The sequence below is a fragment of the Psammomys obesus genome, unplaced genomic scaffold (genome assembly GCF_907164565.1).
Source record: "Psammomys obesus unplaced genomic scaffold, mPsaObe1.curated_primary_1811, whole genome shotgun sequence".
NCBI lineage: Eukaryota > Metazoa > Chordata > Mammalia > Rodentia > Muridae > Psammomys > Psammomys obesus.
Genome location: NW_026590598.1, coordinates 1,309,482 through 1,333,672, shown reverse-complemented (window position 1 = coordinate 1,333,672; position 24,191 = coordinate 1,309,482). Strand labels below are relative to the sequence as shown.

At 39.3% G+C, this 24,191-nt stretch overlaps 1 protein-coding gene across 5 annotated transcripts in view; it reads right to left on the bottom strand.

Annotated features, from left to right (window-relative positions):
- The window catches only part of Shld2 (shieldin complex subunit 2), an 80,686-nt gene extending 56,543 nt beyond the window's left edge, over positions 1-24,143 (bottom strand). For 2 of the 5 annotated variants that reach the window (XM_055607971.1, XM_055607976.1), the window contains exons 1-2: positions 23,771-24,064; positions 22,614-22,668 (exon numbers count right to left, since the gene is read on the bottom strand). The gene's annotated coding sequence lies outside the window, so the exon portion shown is untranslated. Of the gene's footprint in view, positions 1-10,751; positions 10,848-22,613; positions 22,669-23,770; positions 24,065-24,107 lie in introns of those variants that run through there. The other 3 variants (XM_055607974.1, XM_055607972.1, XM_055607975.1) reach the window with 3 other exon arrangements.
- Positions 24,144-24,191: the final 48 nt, after the last annotated feature.

The following is a 24,191-nucleotide window of genomic DNA, read 5'->3' as shown; positions in this document are numbered from 1 at the left end:
AAAGAAAGAAAGAAAGAAAGAAAGAAAGAAAGAAAGAAAGAAAGAAAGAAAGAAAGAAAGAAAGAAAAGAAGGGAGGGATAGAGGGAGGGAGGGAGGGAAGGAGGGAGGGAGAGAGGGATAGAGCGAGGGAGGGAGGGAGGAAGGGAGGAAGGAAAGAAGGAAGGAAGGAAGGAAGGAAGGAAGGAAGGAAGGAAGGAAGGAAGGAGGAAGGAAGGAAGGAAGGAAGGAAGGAAGGAAGGAAGGAAGGAAGGAAGGAAAGATTCCAGGTGCCCCTCACCCCTATATCTTACTTACTTCTTTCTTGCTTCTACAGCCCTCATTTTCATCTGAGAGTCTACTGTTTACCTGTGTCCTCCACTGAAGGTTAGGGTCCATGGGACAGGAATTCTATTTTTCTCATCAGTCACTATATCCTTAGATATAGTTTCTTAGCAAATGATTACTTATAGATTATAAATTATTTTAGTTTGTTTTGGAGGCAATTAAATAAAAGAATAGATAATTTTAAGGGAGTTTAGAAAACTAAAAGCAAAATAAAACTTGGGCAACGCTTGTCACCTTCTTTGTGCAACATGGTATATTTTATCATGTCTACTTTTCCAGCCAAGTCTTTTACTACTTCCTCTAATCTTACTATCAACTCCATTCTAAGCATAAAATGTATATACTCTTTATAATGATAAAATTAATACTTGTTCTCAGTGAAAATGAAGGATAGTACTCATTGCTTGCTAATTACCATTCATCATTTTTTTTTTAAATGAGCCTCATAGTTTTTGGAAACAAAATGCTTGCTAATTACCATTCATCATTCTTTAAAATGATCCTCATAGTTTTTGAAAACAAAATGCTGTAAACAATTAGGTGGCAAAAACTGGTAATTTTGGTGTTTAGCTTTAATAAAGAGGACTCCAGAAGGAACAATGAAATTAAGTAAAAAGGAAGAATTCCAATGTTTAGAAAAAGATACAGTAATACCTTAGGATTTCAAAGGTATAATCTTAAAATATTTCCCTTTAATTATGTAAGAAGCTAAAACACAAGTTAATTAGATTTTTAAAAGGAATATAACAAACTAGGCATGGAGACTTTAACCTGTAATTTCAGAATGCAGAAGGTTAAGACAGAAGATCACAAATTCAAGGCCAGTTTGAACTATATACTAAGTTTCAGGCCTACCCTGAGCTATAGTCACGTCTTTAACACAAAACAAAATGAAAAAAATAGATAACGTAGACAACTGATATAAAGTTTCTTAGATTGAGTAAACTAAGTGTTAAGAAATTGAGGATTACTTTTTAACAATCCCTGACAGTCACTTGACTCATTAAACCACACAGCTTTGAAAAAAGATGAAGATAAAAAGGGTGGAATAGAGTACCGAAGGCTTTCCCAGAGTAATAAAGGCATAAAACCCAACTTGGGAACTAAACTTGACCTCTGGAAACCATATCTAACAAAACTGCCCTGCAAGATATAAAATAATAAAACAAGTGAGTTTGAAGGAGAAAGGAGAAAAAGAAGTTGCACTATTTTCATGATGTCAAAACTCTTGTTAAGTAAATGGCACCAACAACAGAAATCTTGGGTTTCAGTCCCTTGAGTCCTCTGTCTGTAAAGTGGGTATATTAATAGCACCCTTTGTGCAATTTTTACAAAGCCTAAAATAATGGGGGGGGTCCAGCACTCATATGGTGACTCACAACAGACAGTAACTCCAGTTCCAGTGAATCCACCACCCTCTTCTGGTCCCTACAGGCACTGAACACACATGGCACACAGACATATATGCAGGCAAAATACTCATGCACATAAAACAAAAATAAGTATCTTAAGTAAAATCTAGGTGTCAATTTTTTCAACTAATGTACATATGGCAGTTACTACAATGCTAAATACAAATATTAATAATGTTAGTAACTTACTGTTTTTAAAGAATTATAATTTTCATATTAAGATATGCAATTATCACAGTAACACTTATCTAGTATACTCAAAGACTCAAAGCCTCTATCCTTTTCATGTATGCCTTAGTTTATAAAAGTTTCAAGCCGAGCAGTGATAGCAAATGCCTTTAATCCTAGAACTTGGGAACAGAGGCAAGCAGGTCTCTGATTTTAAAGCCAGCCTGGTCTACAAACCAAGTTTCAAGACGCCAGGGTTACATAGAAAAACCCTGTCTCAAAAAACAAACAGAATTGAAAATTTTTTAAAGTATTCTAACACCAACCCTTAAGAAGCAGAAGCATCAGAAAGGTCCTCCTTGGCTTATGCCAAGTTTGAGGTCAGGCTGGGCTACATATGACCCTATCTCAAAAAAAGCAATGAACAGAAGAGGAGAGTGACAGTCTAAGGTTCTACAGCCAAGATTTTTTTAAAAATTAATGAAAGCTAGTTATAAAGACACCTATCATATTGAAGGATGGTGTCTAAAGAATTTGATACTTTCCGTTGCCATAATCAATCATTCACTCTCACTAAACAAGTTAGTCATTAAAAGATAAAACTTTGTACCAACTATACATTAACTCAGTAATGCTGAAGCAAGCACTGTACATTCTACCATAGGTAAAGTCTCTATCTTACACATAGATTGTATTCTCCACGGAGACTTACAGTTCACTACAAAACCTGAGAAACAGTTTTTGAAGTGATGGAATAAAGCTAAGGTCATGGGAATAAACAAAGACCAATTAAGCCTATATATCACCTACTAAGAACCATTGGGAATTAAAGAAATAGACATAACCATTTAGATAACTTTCAGCCACACATTTTGTGCTCCCCACAAACAGAAGGAAAAAAGTGCACAAACGTAAGATTACAAACTGTATCATAATTGTTGTATTTATCTTTGGATTGTTTTAAACACAATGTGCAGCATAGTGCTTGCCTTCTATGAGGAATTTAAAATGGTTGTTTAATGAGTAATGAATGAGAATTCAGAGTTCTACTAGAACCAAGCAGTGTCTCAGGAAAATGCATGACCATTTCCACTTGAAAGAACATCTTCCTTGATCTCATCAGCAAGACCAGAGCTGGAATACACTTTAAAGTGTATTCAGGTAGTCCACGTAGAAATCATGTTTTGGTCAGATCATTTGCTATATCTAATGATCTGACTAAGTATGCATAAGTCATTCTGTTGAGATTTCATAATATAAAACTTAACCTCCAAATTTTCCTAACTTTTTTTTGCTTTATCAGTATGGTGAATTTAAAACAGCCATGATCAATATTTTATCTGAGTCAACTCTTTATCTGCATTTATGCACAATTCAAATTAGTACAGATGATTATCAACTGCAAACTACACTACCGCAAAGTGAGGCCCATGGCCCACAAAAGCTAGCAAGTAGCCTCAGCATGCAAGGGGGTTTGCTGCTGACCCTGGTGATCTTCATTTAATCCCTAAAACTCACATGGTAGAGAGACCCGGTTCTGAAAGCTGTCCTCTGGCTCCCACACATGCACCATCTCACATGTATGCACACACACACACACACACACACACACACACAAATATTAAAAAAAAAAACATTAAAAAACCCTCCTCCCAAAACTATTACAACTCAATATTTATTCAAAAATCCTCAGTAAAATCTAATATTTCTCTAAATCAGATCTAACAATCCATATTTTGACTTTATCTAAGTAGACAAAGCTATATATGACACAAAGTCATTCACAGACAACATAGATCATTTTAGACATAAAAATAACTGAAAAATCACTAAAGACTACTAGTTAATTATACAATTTAGTAGATAAACTATTGATTGTTCACAATGATACTGACTTTCGTATTTAAATTTTTAAGAAAATGGTAAAGAGCTTTGCCCAGCATGTGCACTGCATTCAATCCCCAATTTAAATCAGAGAAAGAAAATAACACCTTTGAAAAACTCACCTTAAAAGGAAGTCCGTTAGCCTTATGGGTATGTGTGGTAGCACATGCCCATAATCCCACAACTAAGAGGCTAAAGCAAGAGGACCATATATTTGAGGCTAAACACTGGACTAAACACTGTGACCTTTCTTTTTTTTAATTTATATTACTCCAAGGCAGCGATTCTCAACCTTCCTAATGCTGTGATCCTTTAATACAGTTCCTCCTGTTGTGGTGATCAAGACATAAAATTTTCATTGCTACTTTCTAACTAATTTTGCTAGCTATGAACCATAATGTCAATATGCGATATGCAGGATATCTGATATGTGACTCCTATAAAAGGGTCATTCAATCCCCAAAGTGGTCACAACCTACAGGTTGAGAACCGCTGTGCTAAGGGAGCATTAAATGTCTATAACATATTCTTTTTGTTTTGAAACAGGATCTTATGAAGCCTAGGCTGGCCTGGTTCAACTCTAAGACTCTAAGATCTTCTTTTTGGTGGACTTTTGTTTTATTTTGTTTTGTTTTGTTTTGTTTTGTTTTGTTTTGTTTTTTGGGGGGATTGGTTCTTGCAGGGGAAGAAGTTTTTTTTTTTTTTGAGATAGGGTCTTGCTGTGTAGTCTGTGCTAACTGGCCTCGTGTCCATCATGTAGCCAAGGGTGACAGTTAATTCATGGTAATGCTTTTGTCCCAGCCTCCCAAATGCTGAAATTATAAGTACATGGCACTATATTCGACTTCCATAAGTATTATTTGTATTGATAACCCTTTCTGCTTTAAAATTCTGTACTTTCATTAAAACCTATTTATTTTTTCTTTTTGATTTTGTTTTATATAAATTCAGACTATATAAGCATTTGTTAAAATGAAGATAAGATTATATGACCAAAATTGATAAATGGACTTTCCATCAAAATTCCAGAAGGCACACCATGAGTTAAGAAGGGACAGCCTTGGCTAAAAAACAAACCCCCGTGCTGGGGTTAAAGGCATACATATACAACACAGCCGTGCCTAGCTTTGCACATGGTGCTAGGGATGCAAACTCAGGTCTTCATGCATCCACGAGAGTTCTTACCCATCGAGCCTTTCTCCAGCCCAGAGTCTCACAACACTTTATAGATAGCTTAAATAATTTGCCTACTGTCATGGCACCAACATTGCAAATGGAAGATTCAAACCAAGATCTGTCAGACATAAAATCATTTTTGTAAAACTCTCTGAGTGGACCAAAAAGGAATGTATTTTCAGTCTAATTCTTAAGGATTTTATATTCTCCCTTGAATATATAGCTTCTAAATGTTTAGGGAATGAAAGGAAAATGACATTGAAAAGAACATTCCTGATGAACACAATAGGCTATTTGGGAAAAACACGCAAAGCCCTATGTGCTTCTGTTGTGTGTCTATGTTCTGATTACATGGCTAAAGAGTCATTATTAGAACAAAGTAGGTAATTTGGTACCTTTCTTATGTATAAGGAAACTGAAAAACAGAGGCCTATCAAGATCATAGAAATTACAAGGGACGAGAGGCATAGGAGGAGAAGAGGGAGGGAGGGTAGGACTGGGAGGAGATGAGGAAGGGGGCTAGGATACAAAGTAAATAAATTGTAATAAATAAAAAGAAAATGAAAGTGACAGATTTAGAATTAGAAATAAGATTTAGCAGTATTTCCATCTGGGCATCCTTTGATAGCTGGGAAGGTTTTTTAGTTTTTTTGTTTTGTTTTTCTGTTTTTTGAGACAAAGTCTCTGTGGCCTAGATTACTGCCTCAAACTCATATGTAGCCCTCAAACTCAAGATCCTCGGGTCTCAGCCTCTCAAATGCTGGAGCTGCAAGTGTGTACTAAAATGTCCAGTAACCATACTCTTTCAGCTGAGGATATAATATGTGTACAATGTAAGCTTTCTGTAGATTTTTGCTACTATGGCTGTGTTTTAAATGACTTTCCATTCTCAGGTTACACTAGCACAGTACTGCCCATAAACACAAACAGCAAATAGGTACCCATGGTGCATCATCTTACATGTGTGACTTTGAACATACCAATGGGTAAGACCATTTTAGGAAAGATACTTCACATGTTCTGGAGGATGATTTAAGCCATGACCTTCTACGAAGCTTCTGAAGATATATCAGGTTTTAAATGGCAACAGTGACATTTCAAAAAGAACTCGAGAAGTCAGCACCAAAGCTAGTTTAGCATTAATAATAGGTGAGCTAATAAATAGGTCTGTGTTTACCCAGTCAAGTTTAGGTTTCGCTTATTATGTCAGTTGGAAAGCTAGAAGAAAACTGGTTTTAACTCCATACAACCTGCGGTTATCATGACAACATCACTTTGTGAGACGTGTCGCTGATGCCAGCATAAACCTGAGAAAGTTCACACCTAAAACTACTTTGCACAGTTCCTCCTTTCCAAGCGTTTCATAATTCATTCATGTAGTAAAATTGAGAGCAATCCCTTAGGGCAAGGAGGAGGATAATTAAGACTGAGAACCTTCAATATGTTTGATAATACATGAATTTCCTTAGTTAAGTCTTTTTTTTTTCCTTTAAAAACATTTTTCTCCTTGAGACGGAGTCTCTCTGTGTACTTGTAGCTAGCCTAGAACTCAGTATGTAAAACTAAGTTAGCCTTGAACACACAGAGGCCTTTCTCCTGAGTACTAGAATTAAAGGCTTGAATTAACATAACTGGCCTTTAAATTCCAACAGCCTCTTTGCTCTTCTTGTTCAACTCTTTCTAAATGACATTATTTACTTATTGTGGAGTGGGGGGGCAGGTGGACAGTATGCAGGAGGCAGCTCCCCGCTTTCATCATATGGGTCCCAGGGATCAAACAGGTTGTTCGGTAAGGTTGGTGGTAAGCTCCTTTACACACTGAGCCATCTTTCTGGCCTGTTTAAAAAAATCAAATTACATTTTGAGTGTGTGTGCATGAGTGTGCATATGCACTACAGTACACATGTGAAGATGAGAAGACAACCTGTGGGAGTCAGTTCTCTCCCTCCACCATGTAGGTCCTGGGGATCAAGTCAGGTCTCCAGGTTTAGTGGCATGAGTCTTCACTTGCTAAGCCATCTTCCTGGCCCTCTTATTTGATTCAGAGCCAGTCTTCGAAATATTATTTTAGACAAAGAAGTAAGTTTTGAGAATGAAGTAACTCTTCTAAGATTACAGCACTAATAAAAAAGTTCCAAACTCAAATGCAGCTTACAAAATGGCTGTCATTTTCTTACCCTGCCACAAAATTAAGGAAATATAACAAAGAAGATGAACTGGATCATCTCAAGGATCTCTAAACACTAAAACACATAAACACTAAAAGTTTATGACTGAACAGAGAAGGCAGAATGAAACACCAATTTGGATTGTAAAAAAATGTTTTAGGGGACTGGAGGACTGGAGAGATGCATCAGCAGTCAAAAGCACTTACTAATCTTGTACTGAACTCAGGTTTGGTTCCCAGCACTTCCTAGCACCTTCCCAGTACTCACATAGTGTAACTCGATCCAGGGGCTCTGATGACCTCTTCTATCCCCTGCAAGCACTGGACACACATAGTACATATGCATGCAGACAAACATCATGCACTTAAAATAAAAATAAATAAATCTGTTTGTTTTAGCATTTAAAAATCCTAGGAAGTACTAATGTGGTACACACCTGTATACCAAGCATTTGAAAAGTTACGGCAAAATATGAGTTTGGGGCTAGCCTGGACTACATAGCAAGATCTTGTCTGAAAAAAAAAAAAAAAAACAGGGACTAGCCATGCAGCTGAGAATGCTTGCATAGCAAGCACAGATCTCTATGACTTCATTCCCCAAAACCAGATAACGTGGGCATGATAGCACTTGCCTGCAACTTCAACTACTCTTAACAGAAAAGCAGGATCAGAAGTTCAAGTTCAATGACAGAAAGTTCCAGGCCTGCCTGGAAGCAAAACAACTTACTAGGAAGGTCATTGTGAACAAGAATACAAAATAGGTTCAACTAGAAAAAAATAATTATAAAGTAAATATAGCATTGAATACTATGAATAGAAAACCCAGTAAGAAAAACCAGTTTTAAAGTCTAATGACACAAATATATGAAAACGCCATAATGAAACTCATTACTTTATATGCTAACTTAAAAACCAAGTCCTACCCCAAAACATTGTTATTGCAAAGACTGCAATCACCAGTGCACATTGACTTAGGCATCATTCTTGGGATCTATTCAGGGATGACTGATTTCTGACTAAGTTTTGAAAAATAATGTCTATATCCAAACAAGTTTTGAGAAATAGGGGATTTAATATTAAAGCTGTTCACTCACTATGAGCAGGAAACTGGGTTTGTGAGGCCTGTGGAACTGACCATCCAGTTACCTTGGGTTTTACTTCCATTTTAGCTTAGCCATAAGTTTAAGAAACAGCTTGCCATAAGGGAAAGAAAGGGCACACTTGTAGGCCCAAGGAGAGACGCTTAAAAAGAACCTGAGAAGATTATTGGTAATACCATTTCCCAGCACCTTTATCAACCTGGAAGAAAACTGATATTCATTGTGAATTGCTGATGGGGGTGGAGGTGAGGTGCCCGAAGACATATATAGGATTTCCCAAATGTATTTGATAATGGAATCTTTTTCATAGTACAAGCCTCAAGAAAACTAGTTACTGTCTTTTAAAAAACAAACAAGCACGTTAGCAGGCTGATAGCAGCGGACAGTCCCAAGTTCCAGGTCAACTTGGGCTAGGAACTACAGGCTACCCTGGGTATAATGATGCAACAATTTCCTTCAAACCGAAAAAAATCAGGAAGTAGTGGTATACCTTTAATAACAGCACTTGGGAGGCAGAAACAAAAACACTCAAACTCTGAATCTGAGGCCAGTCTGGTCTATGTGATGAATTCTGGTCTATGTAATGAATTCAGAGCTACAAAATGAGACCCTGTCTCAAGATTAAAAAAGAAAAATAAATAAATAAAAATTAAAAAGTAAAGAAACTTACAAGATTTAGGATCAGGAAGTAGACAATTCATACTCTCAGGAAATACCTAAAACTTACAAAATTCTTAAGATTCTTCCTCAAGGTTACTCAAGTGATAGCTATTGATGGGGAGAAGATGGCTGAAAGTTACACATGAAGCTCCAGGGATGCACCTTCCACGCCAGGGTGGGGCTTTTCAGTGGTGCAGCTGCCTTTGAGTCATCACAGTAAGTGTTCCCAATAGGCTCTTCACTTCATCAAGCTGGACTTCGGTGGTATTATTTCTCTGCTTGCTGCTGGTGCTCTATCTAGATATTTGTTTCTCCCCAGGAAAACTCATGTAACAGCTACAGAGTGGGACTCTCCATATTAAAAAACAAAAAACAACAATAACAAAAGAAAAAACACTAGCACAACAACAACAAAAATGCCATCAGTAAGATATCTAACAAGAAAAATAAAAGAATGTATGGGGGGAATATGAGCAAAATATAAAATATATTGTATTAAAGCAACTATTTTAATGAAAAAAAGTCTATAATACAGATGTAAACAAACAAACAAACAAACAAAAAAAAAAAACCCTGAAAAATACTGAAGGAATAAAATGCTGACATGGTATGGGTAAATTTTGTTATGCTAAAACTATAAAACTACAAATAAACACTGTGCTCTAATCTAAAACAAAAAACCAAAAAACAAAACTTTATTCCCTCAAATTTGCTTCATCTGTTATCTTAACAACCTGTCTTTGGTCTAAACTTTTTGTTGTTGCTTTTATTGTTGTTTGTTTGAGACAGGGTTTCTCTGTATAACCCTGGCTGTACTAGAACTCATTCTGTAGAGCATGCTAGCCTCAAACTCAGAGATCTGCCTGCCTCTGCCTCCCAAGTGCTAGGATTCAAGGTATGCACCACTACCGCCCAGCTAGTCCAAACTTTTAACAAGTGACAAAAAAAAAAAAAACAACAACATGAGGCAAACTAGACTAGTAATTACAAAGAAAAAAATGTGAGATGTGAATTCTTTTCAATATCATCTATTATTCTGGAAGAGGCAGAGATGGTTAAACATGTTATGAAGTAGTATTTCCAGCTAACAAAATTACTCCTGGTTTGTAAAGCAGAATTATATATGTTAGTATCTCTTACTGCCGTAAAAAAAACAGCGTGCTCATTCTAAGTAACTCATGACATGACTGAATGTAAAACATTTTACATATGCCACAAGTTAGTGTAATAATGATTCTCAGGAGACACACAACTTTGAGACTGCTTAGAAACTTTATGAACTGATACATCTCTAGTTTTGAAAAAATTCTTAAATACTGTTGCATTGCTAAATGGATATGATGTGTGTGCTATAACGTCTTCTAAATAATCGTTTATGGTCATAGACTAGTGCTACTGTCTGCGTTGGTCAGAACAGCTTCCTTTTGCAGTGGGCAACAGTTACTGCAAAGCCTCCTAATTGGTCAAACTACTTAGAATAAGTGAGTGTTGGATACTCAACCCTAACTGGGACATCTGTATCACCCTCTCCAAGGCTCAGGGACATCATGAAAGAGCAGCTGGTAGATGGTTCACAGTTAAGAGTACCAATTGCTCTTCCAGAAGACCCAAGTTCGATTCCCAGCAACCACATGGTAGCTCACAACCATGTATAACTCCATCCCAGGGGAAATGACATACTCTTCTGGCTTCCACCAGGCACTGTATGCACATTGTGCATAAACATACACGCACACAAAACACACATACACATAAAATAAAAATAAGGTTAAAAAGCTTTTTCAAAGAGACAGAGGAAAGGTGCTGTGCATGGCATGCTGCTGTACTCTTAAATTCACATGCAAGAATCTTCTGATTACCTGTACAAGACTGGGTATATCAACTTCCCATCATGGAAAGGAGAGGTGCTCATAAGGCTTCATCCCTCCCTGAAGATGTATAGGCAATTATAGTTGCTAAGGGAGAGAAAAACATTTCCTTCAATGTTGTAGCCATCGGTATGTTACCCATGCTCCCGTAAATAACTCCCAACTTATGCGCATGAAAACAAACACAATTAAACTCAGTGGGTCAAACACACAGAGAGATAGACAGACAGAGAGACAGAGAGACAGAGACAAAGAGACACAAAAGGACAAGGAAAACAAGTTTGGGACGAGGGAAGGGATCAGTGGGAAGACAAAGAAGGCAACAACAAAGTATAATGAGGCAGGAATATGATCAAAATACATTATATAGATATTATGTATGAACATGTCAGGATGAGAAAAAAGACGCTGAGATGCAGGAATGAAGAACATCTAGACTTTCAACAACATCACTGTGAAAGTAGAGTGCTTGGGGGCTGACTGGAAGTCAGACTTTTGTTTCCCTATAAAGAGACAAGAAGCTGTTTAAAGGAAACAAAAGCAGACAAGCAAGTCTCTGATCCATTTTTAAAAGTCAATTATTTTATCAATAAATAATTGTGGTATAGCATATTTATAGAGTATGATGTGATGTTTTGATCTGAATATACATTATAAAAGATAGAATAAAGATAATTAACACAACTACCACTCAAAAAATATTCAGATATGTGGTACTTCAGGCTACACTAGAGCGTAACTGACTTAAATATTCCTGCACTAGCATTAACTCTATATTTCTGGAAAAAGATAATGAATCAGGGCTGGGAATGTGACTGTTGGTAGAGTTCTCAATTATCATGTATGAAGCCCTGGGTTCCACCCTCAGCACCACATAAAAAAAAAAAAAAAAAAAAAAAAAAAAAAAAAAAAAAAAAAAAAAAACATGTGTAAGATCCCAGCCCTGGGAAAGGAGAGGCAGAAACTTCAGAAATTCAAAGTCATCTTGTTATACTGAAAGCTGAATGTCAGCCTGACTACAGACCTTTTCTCAAAAAAATGGAATTGAAACACAGGAAGAGGAGTGGCTAGATAGCTCAGAGAGTAAAAGCACTTGCCATACAAATGGAACAACATGAGTTCAATCCCTGGATGCCACAGTAGAGAGAATGGACTCGCAAAGGTCGTCCTTTGACCAACAAAGGACCAACACCGTAACTTGTGCATTACTACATACACATCTACACAGGCAAAACTAAGAAATAAAACAGATCACGAAATGTGATAGTCCCAGCCATTATGCCATCTGGACGCAGCTTCTTTACAACCCTGCTTAACGAGGTATCAGGCTTTGCCAAAACACTCGCTGTTTTCTCACTCTAAGTTACTCCATCCACACATCTCACAGACAAGATTGCTAAAGCCTAAAACTCAAATGAGCACCAGCTGCTTCCTTGTAAGCCCTCTCATGACTCAAAGCCGAGCTTCGCCAGAATAAAACAGCTTTATAGTAGGGCACTTTATGGCACACTAAGCAAAAGCCAAATCACGGTAAACATTCGTAAGCAGAGCTGGGAACAGTGCCATTCTATAGTTTTACATAACCAGCACCTCAGCCTCCCAGCATAAACAGTCTCCACAAAATTAACTGGCACTTTGACATCTAAAATGATTGTATTTGTTATCCTCCAAAAATAACTCCCAACAATTAATTCCCTTTCCTGTTGTGATTCTGTCTAGTTCCTGTGCTACATATTCCCTCTCCTCTTCCTTGCACACAACCTCCCAAGCTAGACCGCCCGACACTGTTCAACAGTAAACAAGTATTCTGACTCTGAACTAACTTCTTTCACTAGCACGTCAAATCTTGTCTTAACTAAGTCTAATTGAAAATCACTCTCCTATTCAAATATGCAGCCCACAGAAACCATTATTTGTTCATCATCCATTTGTTATTCTCAAACAAAAGAAACTTTCCTGGGGTTTATGTCACCTGTTTTTTAACTTGAAGCATGTGTTTCCATTACCTACTGACCTGCTCACTCTTATTTGCGAAAGACTTTGCAACCTGGTTCAGAGTCTCCACACTCCCTGGCTTGCCTCTGACTCCTCTAAAACCTCGGTTACAGTCCTCTTAGTTCGACACTAAAAACCTCCACTTTGCCTCCATTTCAGAAATCCATTCAATAGCTAAATCCTACATTCTGTCATAACAGCAGCTGTACTTCCAACTCTTGAATGAAAACACCCAATATTTTCTGGTTTTATTTATTCTCTATCAGCCTAATTTCAAAGCCCATCACTTTAAAAATTTACTACTGTAACCTCTTGCCACATTATACCTTGTGTCACACTAGGTCACAGAATTTATGCCAAGACCAGCTGAATTGTTTAACTTGCCTTCTCAGATAAAAATCACTCACATAACTACTGTACATAACAGAACAGTGGGAAATACACTATCCCAATTCTCATTCCAACTGCCTGCACTTTCTCCAAAGCCTTCTCAAAACTCCCCCTTTCTTCTCAATGTCTTAGATACACTCAGCTTGTCCTTCCTATAACCTTAGGCTGCTGTCACACCAAACCCAACTAGGAATAGGGTCATTAAAAAGGCTGAGGGTGTAAGTCCATGGTGAAGTACTTGCCTAGGTTCTGCAATAATTTCCTCTCCTCCATTACCAGCTCAGATAACTTCTTTCTATTCAACCTTTAGATTCAGAAACTCCCCCAGTACTGTTTTGTTTACTCTGCTCACCCTATTTATATTACCTAGTCCTGGTGATAACAAAATTTACATCTCTAAGTTAGACTTTCTGAATCTATTTAGTCTCTAAGAAAATTGATCCCCCTGCTGTTTCAAAGTCCTAAACCAGACTTGCTTCTTTAGCTTCTAAGTGGTCTTCCAAGCCTAGGTACCATCTCCTTGGTCCTCACACACTCCTGTACAGCATCTCCATTACAATAACCTCTCCCTCCCAAATGGTCACTCTTAGAAGCACTTATTGCTAATGTCTACCATTTTCAAAGCAAACCTTCCTTTTAACCCCTCTAAGATCACACGAAAACTGCCTACCTTCAAATTTTTGTTTTCTTTCTAATCAAATTTCTCACAACCTGTTTTGGTGCACTGTGCATGTTTAATTTACTCTTTACTTGACTTCAATCCTCATCACTGCACTAAAAACACTCTTACCACTGTCACCACTGCTTCTCCGGTAAGCTACATCATTATTTAAAATGTGGCAGTGGAGCTGGGGTCAAATCCAGGACCCTGCACACGCTGGGACCACCTTACCAGCCTATTACATTCTTTTCATTACACACACACAGTGAGAGAAAGAGACAGAGAGGCAGAGACAGAGAGCCCAGACGAGGGTGTCAGATCTGTTGGAGGAGGATCTTTGTGCACTATGTGTTCAGATGCTGATTTATGCTGATTTCAATACCCTGAGATCTGGTTACTGCCATGGGCATTGTTATATATGTTGAACCTGTATCCATGTCATGTAAGGAATGCTCCCCAATTATCCCTGATTAATAAAGTTGCTGACAGCCTGGGCAGAGGAGCTAAGGTTCCTGGGTGTGGGGTCTCAGGAGGACCACAAGAAGAGGAAGAGGACGGAGATAAGGAAGAGATTGGAGGTCGCCAGGGGGTAACCAGGAGCATATGACCAAGAGGAGCTTGGTCTGAAGACAGCCTGATGGAGCAGAAGCAGACCAAATGGAACATGTGCAAATATTTGGGATTTTGGATGGGAAGCAGACAAGATAGCTAGGAGGGTTGATAGCTGCCAGCTTTAGTGCTTTAAGGCCTATTATAAATCTAACTGTCTTTTATTTGGAAAATAGTTGGTTTATGAATAACTGATGCTTCCATCATGTCGGCCTGTAAGGCCAGTCTGTAAGGCATTTTCTTCATTAATGACTGATGTTGGAGAGTATAGCCCACTTTGGGCAGCGCTACCCCTGAACCTGTGTAAGAGGGCAAGCTGACTAGGTATGGTAGCACTTGCCTTTAATCCCAGGACTCTGGAGGCAGAGGCAGGTAGACCTCTATGAGTTTCAGGCCAGCATGGGGTTCATACTAAGTTCCAGGACAGCAGAGCAACATAAAGAGACCCTGTCTCAAAAAAAAAAAAAAAAAAAAAAAAAGAGAGAGAGAGAACTGAACAAATCACAAAGAGCAAAACAATAAGCAGCAAGCAGCATTTCATCACAGGATCTGCTGAAGTTCCTACCTTGGTTTCCTTCTGTGATGGACTGTGATTGGAATGTGTAAGCCAAATAAAGCCTTTCCTCTCCACATTGTTTTTCATCGATTTTTATCACAAAAAGGTAAAGCAAACTAAGAAAGTTGCTTTTTAAGTAATTACTTCTTCCACATGTCCTTGCTGGTAGAGCCTGCCTATACTTAAGAGGAGAGTGGCCTTCTCTTAGCCTTCCTCAAAGCCAGGTCATGGACATGTAACTTAGACCTAGGTACTAGGACCTAAGAGACCTGAAGAGGGACCACAGCCTGTGGAAAGGGTTATCTGCACTAAGAAAGGGGTAGGAACTGCTATTCCTTTTTAGTACTTAGCTGCCTGTGAACCCTGGAACTGAGATAGCCATCTTATAACTGTTAGGAAAAATATCACTAGCTATCTGAATATAAAACAGGAGAGGGAGTACTTTAGTATCTGCCGTTATCATTGACCTTTTGTACTTACAGTGAGAAAGCCCTGTCTCCGGGCTTCTTGATAGGCAACAGTTATCTTAGTTTATGGCTTGGCTTAAACCATTTTTATTTGGATATGCCAAAGCAGCCTAACTAAACTCACTAGCAAATATCTGTGCTATCCAGTTCCGAAAGTCTTAACCCTGCTTTCTCATTGACTCAGCACATCAGTGTCACTGCCTGTATCTTTTCTGCCTTTTGAAAACTCCTGTTGCTCTTAAGGAGCAAGTACAATTACACTCACATCTATGCCTCCAAGTAAAATTCTGTTTCTACCATAAGTCTTCCATGATCAAGGAAAAAGTACTTTTTACTTTCTAGTATACTTTTCAGATATGTCTTTTAACTGCTTAGCAGATATGACCTACCTTTTAACTTAGCTTTCTTCATTACCATTCAAATGCCAACTCAATATTAAATTGACCTAAATTTTTTATTCAAATATTTTTTCTTTCTGTTTTCCTGACTTCCACAGCATCCTGTTTATTTCCCTCTGCTAGCAGATGTTTCCTTCCCTCTCAATGTTCTCCTGCTATTCCCCCGCCTAACTTAAATAATGCAAACTCCTCCTTAGAAACTGCTGCTCTCTCAGAGCTAAGTTCTGGATGGTCCCATCTCTGTCCCTGAGGTCACTGCCCAGAGACTAAAGGACAGGGGCCTTTGCTGAGCTCCCTACCCTTGAGACTTCCTTCTCTTGCTATAACCCTGCATCACAGAGTACGATGTTGCTGCTCCTCACTCTGTTCACAGGGCTGTGGGCACTAAAGCAGTCAGTTGGTCTCTCTGTTCCCAGGACATGATGAACTGTTCTTACTGAAGGAGTCCAGGTTCTCCCTTCTTACATTTCCAGTGTCAGCCAGCAGCGCTGGTCACGCCCAGCAAACTGCCGCCTTGTAGTTTAAAATTGTCTGCTTCCCACCTGCTCACTCCAGAACTCAGGATAAAAGACCTGGTTGTAAGTATTACAGCTCTGAGGGGTAAGGCATCCTGGCAGTCAGAAGACAAGGAATACCACAAAGTCACACTGCACGACAAACCTCATACAAGAGATTTATTGGAAGAACACAGGAGGGTGTGTTTTTCTCTCTGCTGAGGAGAGAAGTAGCCTTAAACTATTTTTTATTACATTTATTTATTGTGTGTATGTGTGTTATGACCTAACTTTTTTTCAAGAAAGAGTTTCTCTGTATAGCCCTGGCTGTCCTGGAACTCTCTCTCTCTCTCTCTCTCTCTGGACCAGGCTGGCCTCCAACTCAGACCTGCCTACTTGCTTCTGCCCAAAGTGCTGGGATCAAAGGCATATGCCGCCGCCAACTAACACCAGCAATTTTTTTCTTTGGAAGTGTGTGTGTGTGTGTCTGTCTGTCTGTTTGTCTGCATGAGCACCATGTGAAGACTATCAGTAGAGGCCAAAGTTTGGCACTGGATCCCTACAAATTGAATTACATATGGCTGAGGGCTATCATGTGGGTGCTGGGAAACAAACACAGATCATCTGCAATAACAGCTCAGTCTTAACCTTTCAGCCACCTCTCCAGCCCCTTGACCTAACAAGTACAGAATGCTGAAAGCTTGGGACTCCCTAGCCTATGGGATAGCTCAAACTGACAAGTCTCCCCCTCAGCCTCTCTAGTGATAGAATGACAGGTATGTGCCAACATGTCTGCCTTAGCTCTACGTTGGGAGTTGGTCTGGTGCTATGTATTCAAATGCTAAATACTGGCAAGATCTGGTTGCTATCCTGATGAGCACATTCTCATGTACACCAAGTGATGTTTTATAAACCTTACTCTCCAATTTAAAGTTGGTTAGCTAGTAAATAAAAATAGCTAGAAGCCTATAACTGGCAGAAGTGAAGTAGGTGGAGCTTAGGTTCCCGGAAGGGGGAAAGGATGCCGGAAGAAAAGAAGTCATTATGGGGCAGTATGGACTATAAGCAGGTGGCCATGAGGGCTGGGCTGGTGGAACTGAAGCAGCCCAGGCAGGAACAATTATGGCAAGTAACTTAGAATATATTGATGGAAAATAGCAAAATAGCTTAGAAGGTTGGTATCTGCCCCAGTTACTATGCTTTAAAATTTTTATGATAAAAGTTCTCTGTATCAATTGTTTGGGAACTAGCTGGGGTAGAGGAGCCCTCTAAGGTCTAATATCCCTTCAACAACAGCTCTATTTACTAATTGATCCTCTATAAAAGCAAACTTGCTGGTATTATATGTCTATAAAACACAGAAGGAGAATCTCAAGTTAAGGCTTGTTGGAGATTAAGGCCAGCTTGGGCCTATAAAAAGTGAGACCCTATCATTTGACATTATTAGGATTTTTATGTGCTAAAAGATAGTAACAAACCTTTTTTTTTAAATTACTTTCGAAAAAACCAACTAACATCATTGACATTTGTATCAGATCCCCATATTCCTCCTTTTCACAGGTTTTCACTAATACACAGGAAGGAAATGGAATAGAAAGGGAGGAGAATACAGGTGTTAGGTCTCAGAAACAAGGTGAAGTGCCAACACAGATGCTGGCCAGCTCTCTCAGCATCACTCAGTACCTGTGGCTCCTTCTAGCACTTCTCACCCAGGCCCCTATCCTAAACCGCTCCCTCCCAGGAGCTTGGCTTCTGCTTCCCTTCCCCCATCCTAATCCCTATATAATCTAGCCAGGCTATGAGGGTCTCTTGGTCTCTTGGCCCAGGCCACTTCTTGGTTGGTGGCTTCACTCTTGGTCTCTCTCCTCCACTCTCCTCTCATGGTCAACTTTAGTCTGTTGCCATGTTCAGCCTGGACTCTTTCCTCTGCCAGCTTTCTCCCTTATACTTACAACAAAAATCTCCTCCATGCTTTGGGAGAAGTCATGCCCTTTTTTTTTTTTTCATTTTTTATTCAGGAGGGAAGGCAAAAGAGCAGATGGGGGAAAAAGTGGAATATACACCAGATTACTGAAATACAATAAAGCTTAATAAATTTTAGCTATAATCATTACTATTATGATTAATATTTTCAGGAGCAGGGGTATAAGCAGTTAAAAACCAGCTGCCTAGTGACTCTGCAGATGAAGGTGCTTGATACCTGGTGATATGAGGTCAATTCCCAAGACCCACATGATGGAAGGGCAGAATAAATACTAGCAAGTTGTCCTCTGACCTCTAGGGCAAATAGAAGTTTAATTTTCTACATTCCATTTAAAACACATCAAAAAGCCTAGGTCTGGTTGGTGGCACCTGTCTGGCATAATCACAGCATTTGAGAAGCAAAAACCAGCAAGTCAGAAATTCAGGCCAACCTAGGCCACATATGAATTTGAGGTCAGCATAAGCTACTTGGGACCAATCTCAAAAACATTTAAAAGAATAAAGGAAGCCAAGCATGGCAGCATGTACCTATAAACCCAATACTTGGGAGGAAGAAACAAAAGGATCTCAGGTTTAAAGTTAGCCTATGCTGCAGATCAAACTCAAGGTCAGCCTGCACTATACAATGAGAGCATGTCACAAAATAGTAAAATAAACTATTTAGCAGTAAATTTGCCTAAAGGAGTACAAACTAGTAATGATGATGCAAGACTTCAGTTTCAGCACCTGGAAAGCTAAGACAGACAGACATCAAGTTCTGGTTCATCCTGACTACAGGTAAATAGGGACACACACACACACACACACACACACACACACACACACACAAAAGAAAGTCAAATTGTATTTTTATTAAGTTTACTACACATTTTATTTTAGAATGATACTGATGCCTTAAAAGGTAATTATACAAAAACACTTAAGTAAGATATGTACAGACATATAATCCAAAACATATTACTGCAGTCTTTATGATTTGTAATTCAATTTTTGATACTAAAGTGCTCAGTTTGAAAGATGCTCACCACTGGCACAGCAGTTCTGTTATTCTACCAAATTTCAGGATTCCATTCTCATATAACTTTTCAGAACTGTCCCAAATTTATTTATAGATTCAACATAATCTTCATTAAAATTCTGAATTCTTTATAGAGATAAACAAAATCTTAAAATTCATATGGAAATTCAAGTGGCATAGAACCAATCACAAAAAAAAAACAAGGTTGGAGTATAGAACAAAGCTATAGTGAAAGGAAAGGGAAAAAGAGAAGAAGGGAAGGATGGAGAGAGGGAAGGAGGAAAGGAGGGAGAGGAGGGAGGGAAGGAAGAAAAGAGGGAGGAGGGAGGGAAAAGAGGAGGGAGGGAAAGGAGGAGGGAGGGAGGAAAGGAGGAAGAAGGGAGGGAGGGAGAGGGGGAAGGAAGGAAGAAGGAGAAAGGGAGGAGGGAGAGAGGAAAGGAGGAAGAGGGATGGAGGGGGAGGAGGGAGGAAGGGAGGAAGAGGGAGAGAGGGCGACACCTATAAACCAACACTCAGAAGTTGGGGCAGACCAGCCTCAGTTACACAGCAAGTCTGAGGCCAACATGGGCTACATGAGACCTTGTCTGTAAACAAAAAAACAAGCTACAGTAATCAAGACAGGGTGGTGCTGATATAAACATGAACGAGGGCCAGTGAGGTGACTCAGTGGATGCTTGCTGCCAAGCCTGATGACCTAAATGGATCCCCAGATCCCACATGGTAGAAGGAGAACCTACTCCTGAAACTTGTCCTCTGACTTCTACTTACGCACTGCAACAGGCATACCCCTATACACACAATTACAATAAAATTTTAATTAAAACATTTCACATCATACATGAAGGAAAGATAATACTTGGAACGGAAAAAAAAAACACTTGTAAACATATATCTGACAAAGGACTTACAGCCAGAGTAACAAAAAATTCTCATCATTCTTTAATAAAAGGAAACTGAGTGAGGTGGCCCATACCTGCAATACCAGCACTTGGAAGAGGAAAGAGAATCAGGAGTACAAGGTCATCCACAGCTAAAAGGTCAGTCTGTGGCCAGACTATGCTACCTGAGACCCTGTCTCAAAAAATAAACAAATAAAAGTACAATCCAGGCATCAAGGCCCATGCCTGTATGCTTAGTACTTAAGAGGCTGAGGTAGGAAGATTGCTGTAGACTGGGCTACACAGTAAGTTACTAGCCAAACCTAAGCTATGAAATAAGACTTTGTCTAAAAAAAAGAAAAAGAAAAAGAAAAAGAAAAAGAAAGAAAGGAAGGAAGGAAGGAAGGAAGGAAGGAAGGAAGGAAGGAAGGAAGGAAGGAAGGAAGGAAGAGAGAGAGAGAAAGAGAAAGAGAGAGAGAGAGAAAAAGAAAGAAAGAAAGAGAGAAAAAGAAAGAAAGAAAGAAAGAAAGAAAGAAAGAAAGAAAGAGAGAGAGAAAGAAAGAGAGAGAGAGAGAAAGAAAGAAAGAAAGGAAGGAAGGAAGGAAGGAAGGAAGGAAGGAAGGAAGGAAGGAAGGAAGGAAGGAGGCAGGTATGAGGTGTATACCTTTGATTCCAGCATTCAAGAGGCAAAGACAGGTAGACCTCTGAAGGTTCAAGGCTATCCTGGTACACATAGCAAGCTGCAGGACAGCCAGGGCTACATAGAAAGATCCTATGTACAAAGTGGGCAGAAGGTAAAAGCAATGAAAGACAAATAATCAAACTTTAAGGATATGAACGCACATGTCCGCAAAGCAATGTTCAGTAAGCACACGGCAAGATGCTCAAGCTCAGCATTATCAGACTTTCAGACTCAAGGATGGGGAAATGATTCCACTTAACACCCACTAGATGCTATAATCAAGAAGACAGAGACACACTGGTGAGGAGAGAAACTGGAACCCATTTACAAGGACAATGGGAATTACAACAGTGTAGATACTATAGAACACAATTTGACAGTTTCTCCAAAAGGTAAACACAAACTTAACACACAGCCCAATTACCTTCCCAAGTAAACAAAGAAGAGAATGGAAAAATATCTGTACTTTGTACAAAAACGTGTATAAGAATGTTCATAACATTATTCCTAATTGTTCAAAATAAGCCAAAAGTCTATCAGTGACCAAATAATTTAAAAAATAGGACAGTTGCCAAGTAGTAGTAGCACACACCTATAATCCCAGCACTCAGGGAATAAGGCAGGTGGATCTCTATGAGTTTGAGGCCAGCCTGATCTACAAAGTAAGTTCAGGACAGCCAGGGCTACAAAGAGAAACCCTGTCTCAAAAGAAAAGAAAAAAAAAAAAAAAAAATAGTGACAGTTGTCAGGCAGTAGTGGAGCAGGCCTTTAATCCAGCAGAGGTGAATCTCTGTGAGTTCAAGGACAGCCTTGTCTACAGAACTAGCTCCAGGACACACACACACAAACTTGTCTCAAAAGGGGAAAAAGAAAAAAGTGACATTGTGGTTATAGCTTAGTGATAATTCATAAAAGAAAAAGCAAGGAATAATACAATCAGGCAATGAACTAGTGATGCATGCTACATTGATATACTTTTAAAACATGTCATGTGAAACAAGATAGCCATTAAAGATCATATACTGAATGATTCCATTGAAACGAATGTAGCGGGGTGTGGTAGCACATGTCTTTAATCCCAGCACTCAGGGAGGCAGAGGCAGGCGGATCACTATGAGTTCAAGGCCAGTCTGTCTGGTCTACAAAGCTAGTCATGAACAGTCAAGGTTACATAAAGAAGCCCTGTCTTGAGAAACCAAAAAAAAAAAAAAAAAAAAAAAAGAAAAAAGAAAATGTATACAACCCTTTCAAAGAGTTTGAAAAAAATCTTCAAATGCTTTCTGCTCATATATTTATACGCTATCTCTAAATTCCAACATTCTTCTAATCTTTTTTCAAGTACTTGAAAGTATAAAAGAACACTGGATCAGAGCAAGACTATAAAATAGCAAGGAAAAGTCTATCAACCTCAAAGGCAAAAAACCAATTTGTCTTTGTTCAATGCCATCAAAGACTCAATTCTTTTCAAGTTAAATTTTGGTCTCTTTTTGAAATGGAAATGACTATGAATAATTAAACTGTAGTTTGGAAATAATTCATAGATTTTACAAAGCAGTCAAGTTTAAGGCTACATGGAACAAATATACATATTTTAGATAAGTAAAGAAAACTTTGAGGGTTTTATTCTTCTGAAACTTCAGGTTCTGGGTGGCATGTGTTGTTTCTTAGAATGTAAAATCATACGGTGAGATAATATTATCAAGTGAAAAGGAAATTTGGTACCTTAATCTTTTTCACATCAAGCCAAAGTCACAGTGCAGGCCAGAGAACCTTTTTCCTAAAAAACACAACATAAATATAATTAATGGTTATCACTTTCTCAGAAAGTAAGGTTAGACACAAGCTGCACTGGTGCTTCAGAGCACACTGAGGTAAACGAATGCAACATAACTGGTCTAGGCTGTCACTTCACATTTACAAAACATTGTAAGAACTAAGAATTTCTCGTCCTTGTTTAGTAGATGACTATAAAGTCACATAATGGATGAACGATGTCATAAGTACAACACTTGCTTTACCAAACTGCCAGTGTGCTCTGGGGTGATTTCACTAATAATGCACCATTTGGTAGCCTGCCTTAAAGGATGTTATTGGACCTTTTCAAGCACCTCTCTCTCTCTCTCTCTCTCTCTCTCTCTGTGTGTGTGTGTGTGTGTGTGTGTGTGTGTTGGTAAAACTAAATTCTCTTATAGCTTCGTTTTTGTTTGTTTTAAAGAAAAAAAGGGTGTCTCATGTAGCCCAGGCTGGCCTTAAACTCAATCCTCCTGGTCCCACCTCTCAGGTTCTGAGGTTCCCGGTAAGCAGCACCAAAGCCTGACTACTTTGTGAAATTTGTAACTTAGAAATCAGATCCTGGGCCATTTAAAGCATATATATGTAAAATATATTTGTGAACATACATATATAAATTATATACACATATATATACGAATACACATATATATAGCCCCATGGAACATTCCTTTAATCTGAGCACTCACGGGAGGCAGCGGCAGAACAATGTCTGAGCTGTTCAAGGCCAGCCTGATCCATAAAGCCAGTCTCAGAAGTTAAATATATAATATATATATATATATATATATATTGAGAGAGAGAGACCTTTCTGGGAACGTTATCATATTTCTAGTTTCCTTATCATACTTTAGGACATGATCCTAAAAAAGAGGGACACACCAGGCCAATTGAAGAGTTACGACAATGTGCGGGTGTGGTGACTCATGCCTGTAATCCTAGCCCTGGAGGGCTGAAGCAGGCAGGTTACCTTGAGTTCCAGGCAAGCTGGGCTACAGAGTGAGATTCTGACTTAAAAAAAAAAAAAAAAAAAAAAAAAAAAGTGGCACGCGAGAGAGACAGCAATGCTTTTTGCATAACTATTTTACCTCAAAATCGCTGGATAGTGGAGCAGAACAATTAAAACCTTGTGCAAAGTCTTAAAGGCCGGCGGGGGCCAGGATTCCCACATGTCCTAAGGCTTCTGGCTTTCCAGTTCCTCAACAGCTCGGTTCGGGAGGAGTCCAAACACCCTCAGCGCCTAGGCGGCCGCTGCTCCACCCCGCTCTCCCGCCGCCCGCACAGCGCGCCCGCACACCGTTCCGGCCCAGGGCGGAAAGGAGAGGCCTGGTGACTCACGCGGCCCGGGCCGCTCGCCAGCCCGCAAGGCCTCCCTGCAGCCCGCTCCCGCCTCCTAGGCCTCGGCGCGCACCCCAGAGCACCGACCTTCCGGGACGCGCGCACCCCGGACGGCTCTGCGGAGCCCGGCCCCGCCGGCCCCGCCCCGGCGAGCAGGCGCGCCCAGCCCGT